The sequence below is a fragment of the Marmota marmota genome, unplaced genomic scaffold (assembly GCF_001458135.2).
Source record: "Marmota marmota marmota unplaced genomic scaffold, marMar, whole genome shotgun sequence".
Lineage (NCBI taxonomy): Eukaryota > Metazoa > Chordata > Mammalia > Rodentia > Sciuridae > Marmota > Marmota marmota.
The window spans coordinates 20,425,311-20,446,143 of record NW_025999842.1 but is presented as its reverse complement, the minus strand read 5'-3'; the positions used below and the strand labels follow the sequence as shown (position 1 = coordinate 20,446,143).

The 20,833-nt window shown below is 35.7% G+C and overlaps 1 pseudogene; it reads left to right on the top strand.

Moving 5' to 3' along the window:
• Nucleotides 1-20,833, top strand: part of LOC107151776 — a 79,663-nt pseudogene that overhangs the window by 21,885 nt on the left and 36,945 nt on the right.

Genomic DNA, 20,833 nt, shown 5'->3' with positions numbered 1-20,833 from the left:
ATCTAGGCTCTTTGAACTTCTGCCTTCAAGATACACTTAGATTATTTAAAAAATTTCCTTATTGGTGCATATTGATCATAGAGAATAGTGGATTCCAGTGATTTTCAGATTTCAGCCACATTGGTACCTGCACATAACATAGATCAGTTTTGCTCCCCAGAACCTATCCTTTCTTCTCCTGCTCCCTCCTCCTGATACCTTTCCTTTACCCTCAGGGTCTCCTTCTATTTTCATGAGATAACTTTTCTTTTCTTTTTTTTTTCTATCTAGCTTCTATGTCTGAGAGAAACATATGACCTTTGACTTTTTTAGTCTGTCTTAATTCACTAAATCTCCAGTTAATCTCCAATTCTATCCATTTTCCTGCAAATGACATAATTTTATTCTTTTTTATGGATGACTAAAACTCCATAATGTATAACTACCACATATTCTCCATTCATTTAGATTATTATGTGAGCATTTTCACTTTAAAATAAAAATCATTTATTCAAAAGTACAAAATTTATCATAAGCTCTAAATCATTCATTTTCTTTTCTCAGTTTTATATTTTGAAAAATCCCAAACAGAAAAGTTCAAAGAACAGTACAGTGAACACCTGGGTAACCCTTCAAACTAGATGCCCTTTAATAGATGAATGGATAAAGAAACTGTGAGATATATATATATATATATATATATATATATATATATATATATATACACACACACACACACACACACACACACACACACACACACACACAATGGAATGTTACTCATGAATAAAAGAGAATAAAATTATGGCATTTGCAGGTAAATGGATGGAGTTGGAGAATATCATGCTAAGCGAAGTAAGCCAATCCCAAAACACTAAAGACCGAATGTTCTCTCTGATAAGTGGATGCTGATCCATAACGGGGGTTGGGGGGGCATGGGAAAAATGATGGAACTTTGCCTTTTGGTGGATGAATGGATAAAAAATGTGGCATATATACACAATGGAATTTTACTCAGCAATAAAAGAGAATAAAATCATGGCATTTGCAGGTAAATGGATGGCATTGGAGAAGATAATGCTAAGTGAAGTTAGCCAATCCCGAAAAACCAAGTGCTGAATGTTTTCTCTGATATAAGGAGGCTGACTCATAATGGGGTAGGGAGGGGGAGCATGGGAGGAATAGATGAATTCTAGATAGGGAAGAAGGATGGGAGGGAATGGGAGGGGGCAGGGGATTAGCAATGATGATGGAATGTGATAGAAATCATTATCTATAGTACATGTATGAAGACATGAGTTGGGTGTCAACATATTTTATATACAGAGATATGAAAATTGTGGTATATATGTGTAATAAGAATTGTAATGCATTCTGCTGTCATTTTTTTATATATACACAATGGAATTTTACTCAGCAATAAGAGAGAATAAAATCATGGCATTTGCAGGTAAGTGGATGGCATTGGAGAAAACACAATTATAAGCAAAGTTAGTCAATCCCCCAAAAAAGGAATGCCAAATGTTTTCTCTGACATTAGGAGGCTGACTTATAGTGGGGTAGGGAGGGAGGGCATGGGAGGAATAGATGAATTCCAGATAGGGAAGAGGGGTGAGAGAGGAAGGGAGGAGGCAGAGGATTAGCAAGGACAGTGGAATGTGATGGACATCATTATCCAAAGTACATGTATGAAGACTCAAATTGGGTGCCAACATAATTTATATATAAACAGATATGAAAAATTGTGGTATATATGTGTAATAAGAATTGTAATGAAAAAAAAAACACACCAAAATACCTGTATAAAGGCATGACTTGGCATGAACATACTCTATATACAAAGATATGAAAAATTGTACTCTATATGTGTAATAAGAACTATAATGCATTCTACTGTCATGTATTTTAAAAAATAATAAAATCTATGTGGCAATTAAAAAAATGAAGGAACTTTGATTGGGCAAAGGGGAGAGAAGGTAGGGAAGGTGCATGGGGGCAGGAAAGATGGTGGAATGATATGGACATTATTACCCTAGGTGCATGTATGAGTGCACATATGGTGTTACGCTGCATCAGGTACAACCATAGAAATATAAAGTTGTCTGCAATTGTGTACAATGAATCAAAATGCATTCTGCTGCCATATATACCTAATTAAATTAATTAATTAATTTAAAAAAATCCCAAACCTGTAGAAAATTTGAAAGAACAGTAAACACCTGAGTAACCCTTCACTAAATGAATGCAATGTTGTTTTGCCATATCTACTCATTTAATATATAAAGTGTGTACACAATGGAGGGTATGTGAGACAAGGACAGAAAGAGAGAGACACCAGCTGGAAGCTGCAGACATCATAACATTACTCCAGTGTTTAGCATGTATTTCCTAAGAACAAGCACATTGTTTTGTAGAACTACAATACCATTACAAGGCATGTCACTTAACAATGAGGATATGTTCTGAGAAATGCATTGTTATGCAATTTCATCACTAAAGTAATATCATAAAGTGTACTTGCACAGACTATGACAGCTATGATGTCACTAGGCAATGTAACCTCATGGGGCCACTGTCATATACATAGTTCTTTTTTGACTGAACATGCAATGCACAGCTGTATTTATATCTAAGGAATTTAACATTAATATAATAATATTCTCTCATAGCAAGTCCCTTTCAAAGTTTTCCAGATGTCACAAGATGTCGTTTATAACTATGCATTGTAATTTACTAGCTTGTTATTAGCTAATTTGTTAGCTGGCATTCTCCTTATCCTCACTCATCTCTACCCCACCTTAATTTTTATTGTTGCTACTACTATAAATCATGGATTTAAAAAGTCAAATATGGTAAAACCTATTAATTTAAGTATTAATTGTGTTGTTAAAAATTTTGCACATTTATCCAGCCGTTACAAACTAGCTCCTGTAAATTTTGATATGATTCTATCAGAATTTGAAAAATTCTTGTTCTGAGACATAATACAAGGAATGGAGATGGTTTTTATTCTGTTATCTGTGTCATTCACAAACGTTTTTCCAATAGATTGAATTTTCTCTAAACTTTCGAGAGAAATTACTGTTATTCCTTTCCAAAACTCCACCACCTTAGTTATATCTCTTTTTGAAATCTCTTAATAATTTCTGCATCTAGTGTAACTAACCATTCTGGTCTTCCAGAACTGATGGGCTTCCTATGATATGGGATTTTGTTTTAAAATGAAATGAGTTGATTACCCCATGTGCATCAAACCTTTCATTTTAAAGTAAAAAGTGCCTCTAGCAATCACAGTTTTCAAAATTCTGCTGCATACACTTAAATTTAAAAAAAAAAACTCTTTAGATTATACAATTGCATATAATGTACTTCAATTTGTGGTCATGAAAAACCCTAATAAAATGAAAAACAAAATGATTAAATAAAAAGAAATTAAAAGGCAAGTTTAAAAATCAGAAAGAAAATAAGATTGGCTATTGGCTGCCTCTGTAAGTCTCAAACAGTCCATTATCCAGAGCATATTTATGGTTATGTTATGGTTAATAATCAAGCTATTGAATAGACTACCATGGGTCTTATTACAGCTTTTGCAGAATTTTTTCCACTTTACCTTATTCATACTTACACCAAGCCTGCAGTGCAGTCAGGATAAGTTCCCATTCCTACTGCTGGGAAACAGGTTCAGAGACTCAGTGCCACCTAAGGTGTTAGAAACTAAAGACAAGAGCTGAGACCAGCACTGCCTAAGACGCTAGAAATTAAAGGCAAGATGTTTTCTATCTTGCTCTTTATATTGCAGTATAATACAACAAATAATAAATAAATGGATAAATGTGTGGGACGGCGCGAATGCGCACAAGCCAGAGCCCACATAAAAGTAAGGAGGACTTCAGAATCTCTGAATCATGCTTATCAGAATATTTTTAGGGAAACAGAAATATTATATAACTGGAATAAACTAGAATGTGAATTTGAAAAAGGCAGGGATTTATGTTTATTTTGTTCCCCAGTGCACCCCCAGTGCTTCAATAAAACTTGTTGATTAAATGAATGTCTGTGGAAATAAATCTTCACAGCTGACAAAAAGTAGTGTCTTAACATGAGAAGTTTTTAAAATTTTTGATTGGTATTTATTATGATCAAAGTAACATATGCTTATAGTAACAAACTCAAGCAAAACAGAAGTGTCTAAACTAAGAAGGGAACATCTGCCTCTTGCTCCTGCTCATATCCCTGGAGATAATTGCTGGCAATGGTTTGATATGCCTTCTTCTGCGTGTTTTTTGTTTTTTTGTTCTTGAGAGTGCACTCATCTTTTAAAATCAGTGCATTGGTTTTTCTTTTATTTTTATTCTATGTGCTATTGTTTGTAGATGGGTATTTTATTCTATTTCATTTTTTTTCAATTATGCAATGAACATCTTGTATATAAGAATGCAGGCATTAATGCTAGTATTTCCATACATAGGTAAGAATTCTTCAAAGGTATGTATATTTAAAATTTAAAAAGTAGTCTGACAATATTTCCTCCAAAACACTACACCTATCTCCACTGACTCCAAGTTTACCAACCCTGCATTTCTCCATATCCTCACAAGCATTAAGTGTGTCACTCTGTCAATTTTATAGGAAAAATAGCTCTTAGCTTCCCTAATTGGTAGTAAAATTAAGTGCCTCTATAGATGATTAACAGTATATTTATTCTATAAATTATTGATGCAAGCAATTTCCTACTTTTTCTAATGGATTATTTTCTTTGAATTGAGACTTTAATACTTGTTAGTAGCCCCTTTCTGGTTATTTCAGTCTGTCATTTATCTTTTAACATGTTTTTAGTACATTTAACTGTACTGGGGCTTAACATATTTGCATTATTAAATCTGTCAATCTTTTACTTTATTACTTCTTAGAGTCGAATCTTTTCTACACCAAACTGTTTATCTTTTAGAACATTCGTAGATTAATTTTTGCTTGGCAATTTATTTTTGTTTAATATTAACTTTGCCTATCTAACCATAGTTTTAACTTAAATAATTTAAATAAATCCACATCATTCTCACTTTTTAAAATGTCACTTTTATACTTATAATTTCACATCTATTCACAGGTCTTTTTCTGTACTTCTAATAGGGCTCCTCTGATATATTTGTCTTTCCTGTGCCAGTACCACACTATTCTAATTACTGTAAGTTTATAGTATATTTTGAGATCAAGTGAAGCAAGACCAGAACAAAACTTTTTTTTTGTATATTTTTATTTTTCTTTCCTTTTACATCGCCCTTTCCCAACCTACTTGCAGTTTCTCTGGCTTGCTCTGGGTATACTGATTTCTGTGTTTATCTTGGCTCTTCCAGATCTCATACTTTACATTCTTATGCACTATAGCCATTATCCTCTTTCAGGCTAGAATCCCACTTGGTAAGCTGTTATTAAGATTTTAGAAGAGTTTAAACCTCATCTATGCATGCCAAGTGAGGTAAACTTTGAATAATAACTAAGGACAAATTGAGAAAATTTGATAATTTCCACCTCATCTGGCTGAAAAGTAAAACAACCCCAGAACTTCACCTCAGTCTCCAAAATTTTCTCATTTCTGCTTATCCATTTGACCATGCCAACATTCTGTCTATGTTGAGAGGGGGAAAAAAAAAAAAAAGAAAAGCAATGAACTGCATGACATCTTCCCCATTCATTTTAGTTTTTTAAATGAACTGGGTAGTACAGTAATACAATCAATCATTTTTGCCTTGTAAAACCAGTGATGTGTTCATGGAGAATAAGAATTAACTTTCCAATATGTAGTGTTATCAGCTTTCTTTTTTCTTTTTCTCTTTTGCAGCACTGGGGATTGAACCCAGGGCTTCACACATGCTAAGCAAGTGCTCTGCCACTGAACTACATTCCCAATCCTATATCATCAGTTTTCTTAGTGATAGAAATAAGATATAAAAATAAAATCTATTTGTAACCCACTTTAAACAGTTCATAGTGCTTCTGTACATTATATCATTCAATGGATCCTTCAAAATGGGATCCCATGTGACTTTAGGATGGACAGATGTGTGCCTAGGTATTGATATCTTGAGTGAACTGTATCTTTGGAACACTGAATACTAATTAAAGTTAAACTTAATTATGAAGTGTTAGAAAGAAATAGTATTCTATTATATTTCCAAACTGAAAACAGAGTTTTGATCTCTAAATTTCACTAACACAACATGATGGCTTTTGCTATGATCTTTCCTTTTCTCATATAATGCTTTAGATATAACATAGAACATCTCTCCCTTTTCAGTCTTATATTGAAAACTAATTATTGACTGTTGGCTCTTTTTACATTAGTGTTGGATGTGGTCTTTAGGCTCCCCTGCTGTTGAACATAACAAACAAGCTGACCATGAGATTCCAGATGTTTCTATTTCTTTTTGTTTAAGATTATTGGACCTCCCAGGAACAAATGTCATCATGGTTGAATGGTAGACCCTGTCACCTTTGTGTTGGGAACAAAGATTTGATCCTGTAGCATTGCCAAAAAATTTGAACTTGGGTCTTTTGTAGCAAGTAGGTCTCACAGACCCAAAGCATTCACTTGCAATGCCAGAGATATCAGTCAGAAATGGAGCTGTCTAAATTGCAACATTACATTTAGAAAGCAAACCCTAACTTGAAAGACAGCTGTACTCATTTGATGTTGTAAACAGGCGACATGCATTTTTACAATGAGCTCTGACTGATGAACACATAGGGAGCATTTTAGTTTGATTTTAAAAATTGGTTGGGGAGGAGAAGGAGGTTATAGGGAGATTGGAGTGGAAAACTGATGGCACCTAATTGGGTTAAAGAGGCCTCATAATAGAGACTCTGTCGGGAGACTAGAGGGAAGGCTGGTAGAGAGAGTTGTCAGGTGTTTGGTTTGATGAAGCTCATTGTTTCCCTCATTTACTCTGCTCTCATCCCAAATGTGCATTTGGAGCTCAGTCAGCAAAGCCTGGTTTTAAAATGAGAATGCCTACTTAAAAACCCATTGACAGAACCTGAACTTTTGAAAAACAATCCTTTTACAGACTCATCACATTTTAGTGGTATGTGAGCCTTGAGGTCAATGCCATGGAATGAATTAATCTCCTCGAGTTCATACTGTGGCTTACATTGGAGCTTAATGCGGTTGTTTTGGACTGATGACTTATTAATCCATGGCTGTTTTCATAATTTTAATATTTTTAAGTCTTGAAACAAACAGTCCTTTCTAACAACCCCTTTAAACTTCTACTTAAGATCCACTAAAACCACACTAAAACAATTAATGATGGATATTGAGAATTATAAATGTTCCATACAGTGGTAGTTTGGAATTTGAGCTTCTGAGGGAGAAAGGTAGATTGCTTGGCTACTTTTTAGTTGCAACTGGACACACAAGAAGAATCATTAATCATGCTAATTTTAAAAGCCAGTCCATAAGATGAATTAACCTGGTCAGTAAAATAAATTTCTGAGTGCTTTTGCATGGTGAAGCATACACTAAAAAATGGGAAAGGGCAGAAGGAAAGAAATAAAATACTCCATTTCAAGACTATGTCAGACCAAAGGCAAGTTTTTCATAGTGTGAAACTGTGGTGCTTTTGATTTTCTGGCGCAAGATGGACAGAAGAACTGATATCCTGTACCTCCCCCAGCCTGCCTGCTCACTATTAAAGTTGAGTTTTCACTGGGCTGAAAACTGCTTGTACATTGGCCATTTAACTTGCCAGCATTCTGCTCTCCTGTGGAAAATGTGGATCTTCAGCCACATAATGTCTTTCCATTAGCAATGGCGGCTCTCCAAAATAGGGCTGTGGTTTAAACACAAATGGGCAGTGTGGGCCAAAATGAATGCAATTTTGAGTCTACTATCTTTAAAAGGTGGATCTGGAGGCAATTTAGCGAGTGTAAATTACAATTGACTTTGGAAGAAATAACTCATACACTTGAACCTCCTCAGATGTGCAGCCAATAGGGGGTAGCCAGGCTAACATGAAATTTTACACATCCATCAGCTAAAGAAGAGATCCAAATGTAAAAATCTAGCTATCATATGGATTCGTAACACCCCCTGGAGGACTTGCGGCCCACAAATCAATGAATGGTTTATGCTGAGCCAAAAATGTACTTTCACAGTGCTTCTCATTTTCCTTAACCATTGCAGAACACCATATGTGAGAGACACAGCAGCCTGGGAATCGCTCCTGCAGAAGGTACTCCTCCTCAGCAGCGAGAGTACCAAAGGCATGTCATTGGTCAGTCCCTTTGCATGGACCAGAAGTGCTATTTCCTTACCCTAAGCCAGGGAGACATTTTCTGCTATGCAGGTGTATGGGTCTGAGGTACTCTAGAATGTATCAGATGTGCTACTAACTGCTACTGACTCCCTTCAATGTTGTTACTAATCAGTAGTGGGTTAAAACAATCCGATTGTGGTTATTGTCTTGCTGTCTTTTTTTTTTGTGTGTGTGTGTGTGTTTGTGTGTATATGAAAGGCAGAGAGAGAGAGAGAGAGAGAGAGAGAGAGAGAGAGAGATGCTCTCTTAATCTTCAGTTGATCTCAGCAGCTAGAAACGCTCACACACTCACAGGGCTTGTTTTCTGTCTGTGTGTTCTCTATATAAGGTTGCTGAATAAAAATATATTTATTGTTAGCTCTACATATGGATAAAAAGGACTTCTATGTGTAGATAAAACTTTAAAGTGTTCATAACTAAATTACAAACAGCAAGTAAGTGAATAAAATTCAGACCTTTTCTTTTTTGGACAGTGCTGCTGTCTGAGGTACTATTACTGATAACTGCTTTTATGTTGTTTGAAAAAGATTTCTGATGTTTGCATTTCTTGACTATTGACTTTTAAAAAATTTAGCTAACTCTACAGACAGCATTCTCCTTCACTGTCCACATTTTTAAATATTCAAAAAAAATGTTCAAAGCAAAGACTGGCATGGATTCTATCTAGACTATTCTAAACAAGTAAATGGAAGAGAATGTTTTTCATTTGCAGTAGTAATTGACTTGGAATTCCAAGTTTGTACTTCATTTTGTGTGTGTTTTTTTAAAGTAAATATGCCTATAAGCTTTTTTATTTTTTCCATATTTTTATTATAGTTGTACATAATGGTGGAATTTGTTGTTACATATTTGTACATGCACACCATATAACAATATAATTTGGGCAATATTGTTCCCCAATATTTCCCTTTCCCTCCCTGTTCCCTTCCCTGTGCCTTTCTTGTGCTCTACTGCTCTCCCTTCCATTTTCAAGAGATTCTTTCTTTCCTAGAACACACCTTTCTTTTCCTTCTTCTTCCCTAGCTTCTTCATATGAGATAAAACATACAACCCTTGACTTTCTGAGTTTGGTTTATTTCAATTCATATAATCTCAGATTCCATTCATTTTTCCTGCAAATGACATAATTTCATTCTTTGTTATAGCTGAGTAAAACTACATTGTGTATATACCACGTTTTCTTCATCTATTCATTCACTTCATCAATTTATTTGAATCACACCTAGGCTGACTCGACATTCGGCTATTGTGAATTATGCTGCTATCAACATGGGTATGCATGTATTGCTATAGTCTGATGACTTTAATTTCTCAGAATAAATACCAAGGAGTGGTATAGCTGGGTCATATGGTGGTTCCATTCCTATTCTCTAGAGGAGCCTCCATATTAATTTCCATAGTGGTTGTACTAATTGACAATCCCACCAACAATGTAAACATGTTCCTTTTGTTCCACATTCTCTCTAGCATTTATTATTTTTTATATTCATTATTATTATTGTTATTATTGGTACCAGGGATTAAACTCGTGAGTGCTTAGCCATATCCAAAACCTTCTTAATTTTTTTTAATTGTGAGACCGGCCCTTCCTAAGTTGCTATAGGGCTTTGCTAAGTTGCTGAGGCTTGTCTTCCACTTGTGATCCTCCTGCCTCAGCCTCCTGAGCTACTGGGATCCTAAGGTGTGCGCCACTGCTCCTTATTATTTATATTCTTTGTGACTGCCATTCTAACTGCAGTGAGATGAAATGTAATCTCTGTGAAGTTTTTAAAATCTTTTTAAAAATTAGAGTTTTACAGTTACACGTAGTAGTTGGGTTCATCCCAACAAACTCATAATGTATAGAATTAAATTTTGCTCCCCTTCCCCCCATCCTTTCTCTCCTCTTCCTAAAACAAATAACCCAATTAATAAATGGGCAAAAAGAACTAAACAGAAATTTCTCAAAAGAAGAAACAGAATTACCAACAAATATATGAAAAAATGTTCAACATCTCTGGCAATCAGGGAAATGAAAATCAAAACTACACTAAGATTTCATCTCACTCCAGTCAGAATAGCAATGATCAAGAATACAAAGAACAATAAGTGTTGGTGAGGGTGTGGGGGAAAAGGCACACTCATATATTGCTGGTGGGACTGCAAATTGGTGCAACCATTGTGGAAGCAGTATAGAGATTCCTTAGAAAACTTGGAATGGAACCACCATTTGACCCAGCTAGCCCACTCCTTGGTCTATACCCAAAGGACTTAAAATCAGCCATATCAATATTTATAGAAGCTCAATTCACAATAGCCAAACTGTGGAACCAACTTAGATGCCCTTCAATAGATGAATGGGTAAAGAAACTGTGGTATATAATGGAATATTACTCAGCATTAAAAAAATAAAATCTGGGGCTTGGGTTGTGGCTCAGCGATAGAGAGCTCGCCTAGCACATACAATAAAGGTATTGTGTCCAACTACAGCCATAAGTGTTTGTGTGTGTGTATGTGTGTGTGTGTGTGTGTGTTAGAGAGAGAGAGAGAGAGAGAGAGAGAGAGAGAGAGAGAGAGAGAGAGTAAAATCATGGCATTTGCAGGTAAATGGATGGAGTTGGAAAATATCATGCTAAGCGAAGTAAGCCAATCCCAGAAAACCAAAGGCTAAATGTTTTCTCTGATAAGTGGATGTTGGTCCATGGGGGCGGAGGGCATGGGAAAAATGGAAGAACTATAACTGGGCAAAGAGGAGGGCAGGGAGGGGAGGGTGCATGGGGGCAGGAAAGATGGTGGAATGAGATGGACATCATTGCCCTAGGTACATGTGTGACTGACACAGATGCAACTACATTGTGTACAACCAGAGAAATGAAAAGTTGTGCTGCAATTATGTACAATGAATCAAAATGTATTCTGCTGTCATATATACCTAATTAGAATAAATAAGTAAATAATTTTTAAAAAAGAATGAAAAAAAGAATACAAACAATAATAAATGCTGGCAAAATTGTGGGGGGAAGGTACACTTGTACACTGATGATGGGACTGTAGATTAGTACAACCACTCTGGAAAGCAGTATGGAGATTCCTCAAAAAGCTAGGGATGGAAACACCATGTGACACAGTAATCAGCCATATAGCCACCTTAATGTTTCTAACAGCACAATCCACAATAGATAATTATTGCATGCATGCACATGCAATGATATTCTACTCAGCCATAAAAAAGAATGAAATTATGGCATTTTCTGTTAAATAGACGGAAATGGAGAATATCATGCTAAAAGAAATAAGGCAAATTCAGTGTAGTTTTAATTTGAATTTCCTTAATCGCTAAAAACATTGAACATTTTTTCATACATTTGTTGGCCATTTGTATTTCTTCTTTTGAGAAGTGTCTGTTTAGTACATTTGCCTCTGTATTAATTGGGTTTTCTTTTGATGTTAAGTTTTTTGAGTTCTTTATATATTATGGATGTTAATCCTCTGTCATATGAGTAGCTAGCAAAGATTTTCATTCATTCTATAGGTTATCTCTTCACATTCTTAATTGCATCTCATGTTGTGGAGAAGCTTTTTCATGTGATGTGAAGCTTTTTCATGGGATTATTTCCTGAGTTTTAGGGGTTCTATTGAGAAAGTTATTGCCTATGACCATATATTAGAGTGTTGATTCCATGTTTTCTTCTTGGAGTTGCATAGTTTCTGGTCAAATTCCTAGGTCTTTGATCCATTTTGAGTTGACTTTTGCGCAGGGTAATAAAAAAAGATCTAGTCTTATTCTACATATGGATAATTATTATTCCCTGCATCATTTGTTAAAAGGACTACTTTTCTCTAATGAATGTTTTTGGCAACTCTGTCAAGTATAAAATAACTTTAGATGTGTGGATTTGTCATTGCATCTTCTTTTCTGTACCGTGGATATATCTGTTTTTTTTATGCCAGTACCATGCAGTTTTTGTTATTATATCTCTGTATCATAATTTGAAGCCAAGTATCGTATTGCATCAAGCATTGCTTTTTTTACTTAAAATTGTTTTTCCCTGTCTGAATTTTTTTATTCTTCCAAATGAATTATAGGACTGTTTTTTCTAGTTCTGTGAAGAATGTCATTGGTATGTAGATGGGAATTGCATTGAGTCTGTAAATTGCTTTGGGTAGTACAAGCATTTTAATGATATTTATTTTGCCTATCCATGAGCATGGGAGATCTTTCCATCTTCTTGTGTCTTCTTCAATTTCTTTCTTCAATGTTCTATAGTTTTTCTTGCAGAGGTCTTTTACCTCTTTGGTTGGATTTATTCATAGGTTCGTTTTTTCTTTCTTTCCTTCCTTCCTTCCTTCCTTCCTTCCTTCCTTCCTTCCTTCCTTCCTTCCTTCTTTCTTTCTTTCTTTCTTTCTTTCTTTCTTTCTTTCTTTCTTTCTTTCTTTCTTTCTTTCTTTCCTTCCTTCCTTCCTTCCTTCTTTCTTTCTTTCTTTCTTTCTTTCTTTCTTTCTTTCTTTCTTTCTTTCTTTCTTTCTTTCTTTCTTTCTTTCTTTCTTTCTTTCTTTCGACTATTGTGAATGGGTTGTTTTCCTGATTATGTTCTCAGCAGATTAATTTTTGGTATATAGGAAAGCTATTTATTTTTGTATGTTGCTTTAGTAACTTGTTACTTTGCTGAATGTATTAGCTCTAGCAATCTTCTGATGGAGGTTTTTGGATCTTTTAAGGATCTGCAAACAGTGATAATTTGACTTCTTCATTTCCTATTTTTATCCCTTTTATTTCCTTCTCTTGCCTAATTGCTCTAGCTAGAATTCTAGTACTATCTTGAATAGGAATGATGAAAGTGGACATTTTAAAGGAAATGCTTTCAGTTTTCCTTATTTACTATATGATGTTGGCTTTGGGTTTATCATGTATAGTCACTATGATGTTGATATATGTTTCTTCTATTCCTAGTGTTTTTTAGTGTTTTTATTATGAATGAATTTTGCTGAAGGCATTATCTTCATCTATTGAGATGACTGTTTTTTGTCCTTAATTATAATTATGTGGCAAATTTCATCTATTGATTTGCATGTGTTAAAACATCCTTGTATCCTTGGGATAAAACTAACTTGCTCATGATATGTTCTTAATATGTTGTTAAATATGATTTGCTAATATTTTATTAAGGACTTTTACACCTAAGTTTATCAGGAATATTGGTCTATAATTTTCTTTCCTTGATATGTCCTCATCTGATTTTGGTATAAGAGTGACACTGACTTCATAGAATGAATTTGGAGGTTTTCTATCACTTTGTATTTCATTAAATAATTTGAGGAGCATTGACATTAGTTCCTTTTTAATAGCCTGGTGGAATTCAACTGAGACTCTGGTAGAATTCTGGTCCTGGACTTTTCTTTTTGGAAAGATTTTTATTACTACTTCTATCTCATTGCTAGTTATTGGTCTGTTTAGGTTTGCAAGGTCCTCTTTTGGAGGCAGGTCATATGTGTCTAGAAATGTATACATTTCTTCTAGGTTGTCCAGTTTATTGGAGTATAAGTTTTCAAAATCGTCCCTATTACCCTCTGAATTTCTATGATGTCTGTGGTGATTTCTCCTTTTTAATCTCTAAATTTTATTAACTTGGGTCTTCTCTCTCTCTCTCTCTCTCTCTCTCTCTCTCTCTCTCTCTCCCCCTTCCTCCCTCTCTCTCTCTTTTGTCACTTTGGCTAGGAGCTTATCAATCTTTTTAACATTTCAAAGAATCAACTCTATTTCATTGATCCTTTGTAATTATTTTTTTAAAATTTCATACATTTATGCTCTGATCTCAATTATTTCCTTTCTTCTACTGGTTTTGGAATCAGTTTGCTCTTCTTTTTCAAGGACTTGAGACACATCATTAAGTTGTTTATTTGGGATCTTTCTGATTTTCTTATGTAGGTTCTCACAGCTATAAATTTTCCTCTTAGAACTGCCTTCATAGTGTCCTAGAGGTTCTGGTATGTTGTATCAGTATGTATCATTTGATTCTAAGAACTTTTATATTTATCCTCTGATTTCTTTTATCACTCATTCATCATTCAAAAGTGTACTGCTCAATCTCCATGTGTTTATATAGTTTCTGTAGGTTTTCTTTCTCAATTAGATATGTACATATGAAAATATCAAACTTTTATGAGAAGTTATAACAAAAAGGCTTAAAACTACTGTAAATATCACAAATCCAGAACAATAACAAAATATTTTATCAATTAATAATTTGACAAGACACACCTCTATAATGCTTTACTTCCCCAAAGTTTTGGCTGTATGTTCTTTGTCCCCCTCTACATGTGACAACAATTGTATATATTCTATGAAGAGAATAGAAATATGTTTCAATCTTTCCTCTACCATGGATTATAAAAATGTTTGATATCATTCATAGTTTATAAAATTTCCTTTCAACCTCTAAATAACTTGTAATTGGTAATATGTAAATTTTTAGAATTGCTGTCAAGTCTGGGAAAATTTCTATCAAGTTTTTGACATAAGTCATTAGATTTTAGCAAATATTATAATTTATTTTTGCAGTCCTGGAGATTGAACCCAGGGCCTAGTGCATGTTAGACAAATGGTTTACCCTGAGCTATATCACCAAATCTCAAATTTTATTATGCATTGACTAATCTTAAATATCCCTTGATTTGCCTGTTTTTCATTGACATTCTTATTGTAGTGACATATTACCTAGTTATATATTATATTGACCTTAGTTTTTTATGTGTGCTCAAACATCAATAAATTAATAAAGGCAAGACTATTTCAGGCTGAAAGAAGATCATGGGAAAATATATGATCCTGGAAAGGCAAGAAGCCCAGATTTGGGAGAGTGCAGTATACAAACAGTGCCACTATAAGACTGGGAAGGTGGGTTGGGACCTGACAGGACAGCTGTCAGATGTTGATGTGTGACAGAGGATGTCTTTAAGTTAAATGCCTTTAATTTAAGGACGGCTTCTTAATGAAAAATCAAGCATATTAAGTGAGAAATCATTATGTTGAAATTGAGATTAGGATTGGATAAAGCCACCATCATAAAAGCATTGGACTGGTCTGTGAAATCTTCCTTATAGTACTATAAGCAGAAACAATGCTAAACTATATAGCTTCATCTTGCTAAACCCAAAGAAAATGTATTTCTAATATAACTGACTCTTTGCCATATTCTAACTCAATCCATTCTCATAAGGCAAAGTGTGTTGGAGAGAGAGAGGAGAAAAAAGGCAGCCATGTGCTCAGTTTCGTTAAAACACCATACAACTGCAAATTTTACAAAAAGCGTATTGGAGGGGTGTCTAAAAATAAAGGACCCTGAAATTTCCACTGCATTGACTTCATAGTAAATCCGGATTGCCCTTTCAAATTTATAAACCTTTCCCCTAATATTCATGTTTCTCCCAATTCCCCTTACCCTACTACGTCTCTCCAGAGCAATATTATATTATATCATACATATCATATTAATCTATTTAATTGTTCACCGATTGTCATTTATTTCATACCACTAGGATATAAGCTCTACAATGAGAAGTACTTTTTATCAGTTTATCCCTAGTGTAAGAAAAGTTCCTGACACATAGATATTTGTTGAATGAATGGATAAATCAATTCCAGATCTATTTTATTTCATTGTGTTATCTACTTCCATGGATGCAAACCAATGATGGTTTCTATACTGTGTTTTTGGTTTTCAGAAAGAAAAATGGGAAAACTGTTGATGTTAGAGGATGATGGGGGCAGAAGTGAGGAGACAACCAAGGTAGAGAAAATTCAATCATAATTAAACTATAAACAAATGTTCCATAAAATTTAGGCCATCTAAAAGGATAGATGAGCAAGGCCATGATCCTAACTTTCCAGGTCACTTTACTCTTGTCTTTCCATAAGGAAGAATGAAGAGAACAGACGAATAGAAAGAAATAGAGTTCCTCCACGTGGATGGAAACATTAGGGAGGAAGTCTTTGCCTCTACCTATCTCCAGGCCCCGATTTTCAACAATCATTCCCCAAAGCTTGGGTGAATGGAATGACTATTAAAGTGATCTTGGAGAATGTTTAAACTTTAATAAACATTTGTGAAGTTATTCTGAGAAGCTGTATTTAAATGACTAAAATCTATAATGTTATCAGATTAAAAAAAGTCTAATAAAATTTTGTATAGGGGAAAAAATGTGTTTCTGAGCTGAGGAATTCATGTGAAGGTCTACGTTAGAAGCAGGTGTGAGTAGGACCAGCAGAAAAAAACATGACTGCCCAAGCGTTTGACAGCATGTGCAAGTTCTATATGACCTTGGCCATTGTGGAAAAAGAACAAAGGAAAAGAAAAAGAAAAAACTTTACAGATATGGCTAACAGCCTCTTTACATTTGTATGTTTATCATAAATAATGTATAGTATTGTTCTGTGTATTTAAAAATAAAGATTACTGAAATGTTATTATGTTCATATCTTTATGAAATTCACATTTATTACTCATCATTAGGTTTTTAAGATTTTATTTATGTTGGTTGGTGCACATGTCTCTAGTTCATTGGAACTGCTATGTGATGTTCCATTGTGTTTACATATATTGATATTTGTATTCCAATGGAATTTATTCATTCCTAAATTGACAGATATTTATGCTATCTGCAAAAAATATAAGCAATTATGCAGTGAACATTCTTGTACATTTCCTCGTGTCATTATGTGAGAACATATCTAAATTATAATGTGCATTTCTCTGATTAAAAAAATGTTTCTGATGTATTTGTTCTTTGAATTATAGGATAAGTTTGTTTGTTTGCAATTGAATATTTCAGACCTCTTGCTCCTGCTTTGTTTTTCTATCCAAGTTTTACTGCAATCTCTGTTCCCTGGAGCATCATAGTTTTAATGTGAGTTCTACAAAGTCTTAACAAAGAGTGAAATCTAATGCTGATATAGTTGTTCTCTTGGGAATGAAAATCCTGACTCTATGAAGGTTTTAATTATATTCTTTGGATCCCTACAATATAAAATTATTAAATAAAAAGTTTAAAGGGACTCAACATTTCTTTTCCAAATTTTCTATAAATGAACAGAACGGTTTAAAAAGGTATATATAGTTGTTGCCCAAACCAGAACCAGAACTCTGTTCTGCATTTTAGTCCATGTTATTTTAGCATGTTTTACCCTGTTCTTTAGCAGAAATAACTGAAGAAGACCAACCAAAAGAAAATTAACTCACACTTGCATTTATTTGACATTCATACTTCCATAAAACTTGAGGTTTGTGGAAGGACTCTGAGCAGCAAGCTTATGCCATCTTTTGTATATTGGTGGGATTACTGGGGTACCTATGAACCTAAGGGCATCATGACTCCAGATTTTTTTCTAAATGTTTTTGATCTTTTTTCAAAGTGTCTGATTGATAAGAAAACCTGAAATATGCTTTTATAGAATCTGGTCCAATTATCTACTTGGAACAATCCACTTGAGACATGGGTTGCAGTGTTTATAGCATCAGAGGAAAGGACTGGGGGATACACCACTGGGAAGTAGAAAAGGCTTAATGTAAAGAAAGTTATAGTTCCATAGAAATCAGCCTTCACTCTACACTTTGTGTGGAGGAGAATTCACTCATTTCTTTTTTAAATCTGAAGTAATTTGGCCTTAAAAAGAATAGGTCTAAAACTATGTTCTAAATAAATATTCCTTTCTCCCTAATGCTCACAAACAAATGAACTGTCAAACAAGCCAATTATTCCTGAACTTTCCTCACACATTCCTCCTAGGACAAGGCTTTGACTCTCCCACAAAGGAAATGGTTTAGGTAGAGTGGACACCTGTGGGCTGGCTACATGTCTCACAGAGACTCTGTAATGAGCATATGTGGATTCCCAATCTTTAGGACTCCCCCCTTTCTCTTTATTTTAGTGTTTTTTTAGGTATTCTTTTTTAAATCACTTAGGTTCTTTTACCACTATGATTTGTTGCAGGGGATGAATCAACTCAAGAAGACCAACGTGGCATCTTACCCCCATCCAGTGGGAGAGGTTCATTTAGGCCAAAGTTCTTTCCTGAGGGTTTTCAAACTACAAGTGATAGAAGAAGGCATTTTCCTTTTCTTCAAGGGAACTTCAAGTAAAAAAGCCTGGCAGCTACTGTAGGCATGTCTCCCACCATGTGTAGAAAGTAGATGTTCAGAAGGGAGAGCGGAGCTGACAGGTGGCATTAAAGAGGAAGAGATGCAGAGTTCTTATCTTCAGTGCTACCATGGAAGCTCCTCTCTTGGCATGTCAGCCTGTGGTAAGCCATTCTTATAGACCGTGGCCGCCATTAGAAGATGGCGCCGGCTTCCACTGTGGCCTATGATAAACAACTCCTTTTATGGAGAGTTGGCGCGCAATCCCTACCACCCTATGAGAGAGATCCACGTGGCGTGGCGGCTTAGGATTGGGATGCGGGGGGCTTTATTAAGCTGTGCTTGGGCGTGGCGGGCGCGGGCGCTAGAAGAATGATACATGACTCAAGGCCTGAATAAACTGTTGAAAGAAGAATCCTGTGTCGTGTTTCCCTTGCCGGCGAGGGGTCGTGACATCAGCCCACTTTTTTTTCTTCCTTCCTGATTCACTCACTCCTTTCCTTTCCTTTTCCTCCCTCCCTTCCTTCTTTCCTTCCTTCCTTCCTTCCTTCCTTCCTTCCTTCCTTCCTTCCTTCCTTCCTTCCTTCCTTCCTTCCTTCCTTCCTTCCTCCTTCCCTCCCTCCCTCCCTCCCTTCCCTTGTCTTAGGTTTGGATTTATGGATTTTGATCAGAAACCTGATTAATACAGTCAGTAACTATTGTCTTCTTCCTTAGTAGTACAGAGGAACTCAGTGCAGATACCAGCCAGTTTTTCTTAACACTAATTTATTAGTATTAAGAATTTTGTGCCAAATTTTTTCTTGTCATTTAAATATCAGAATATCTGAAGGAAAACGATCTATTCCTGTGTTTCCACCATAAGTCACATTCTTTCTGAGCCGATTGGCATTCCAAGGGGCCAAGAGGAGGAAGGCTGAAAAGGATGTCCCTGGAATCTGTGCCACTGTGCTCCCTGAGGGGCAGGATTGCTATGCAGACATGGTTCCCAGAGTCTTACAAATAAAGACCAGCAGTAGATCTGGGTTCTGGGGTAGGGCCTGTGAAGGGCTTGTTATTCAAAGTGGGCACGTTAAAGGAACTGCTATATTCTGGCCCAGGGATTATGGAAGCTTGTTTTTCTCAGCCTAGGGAGGCCATTCCTTTCCTTTCCCTAAATTGGTGACTGTACCCGAGTTCAGTGGCTCTCATGGTTCTCCAGTGTGTTATTCCTCCTCCTGCCTTTCCCTCTGCCAGGCCAGGCTGCAGGGGACAGTGTGCTTAGCAGTCATTCCTGAGAGTTCCATTTCTTTTAAAACTACATACCCTACCATACAATTCTAAAATGTAGGCTTCAGGTGGGATTATAAAATGGTGCAGCTGCTGTGGAAAATCAAATTAGTGTCCCACTTCTGCATATATGTCCAAAACAACTGCAAATAGGATCTCAAAGAGATACTATCATACCCATGTTCTTTACGACATTATTCACAATAGCCAACAAAAGACAACTTAAAAGTCCATCAACAGATGAAATAATATTTCAAAGTGTAGTAAATTCATACAATGAAATATTACTCAACTCTAAAAAACCATAGGCTACCACATGGATGAGCCTTGAGGACATTTTACTAAGTGAAATAAACCAGTCATAAAAAGACAGATGCTCCATGATTCCACTTACGTACAGAATCTAAAGCAGTCAAACACTTAGAAATAAAAAGTAGAAAGTTGATTGCCAGGGGTTGGGGGAGGGGGAAGGGGAAGCATTGCTTAAAGGGGAAAGAGTCAGTTTTTCTGTTGTTGTTGTTTTGCAGGGGTTGGGGTTGTGTGCCAGGGAATGAACTCAAGCGACCTCGACCACTGAGCCGCATCCCCAGACCTATTTTGTACTTTATTTAGAGACAGGTTCTCACTGAGTTGCTTAGCGACTTGCTTTTGCAGAGGCTGGCTTTGAACACGGATCTTCCTGCCTCAGCCTCCCAAGTTGCTGGGATTACAGGCATGCACCAGTGTGCCAAGCTAGAGTTAGTTTTCAAGATGAAAAAGTTCTGGAGATCTATTGCATAACAATACGCATACAGTTGGCACTGTTAAACTGTACACTGGTAAACTTTCTTATATAATTTTTGCCACATTAAAAAATAGACTTCAAAATTATAGTTCCTTTTTGTAAGTCAAGATGGGGTACAATGTATTACATCTGAGACTTCAGGTCTTCCTTTCCCTTATCCCTAGTTTCTGTCTCCAAAGGAAGACCCAGTCACCATATCTTGGGATTCTATGCTGGAGAATCAAAGGGAAGTGGGAAGGAAAGTAAGATAATAAAGGGTCTAAGGGGAGAAGGATGGAGTTATGGGAAGATTAAGGCCACTGGCAGCCCATACAGAGCCTTTGCATGGATTAGAAAAGGGTATTTCTTAGAGTGGGTGAAAACTCGTGTGCTCAGTG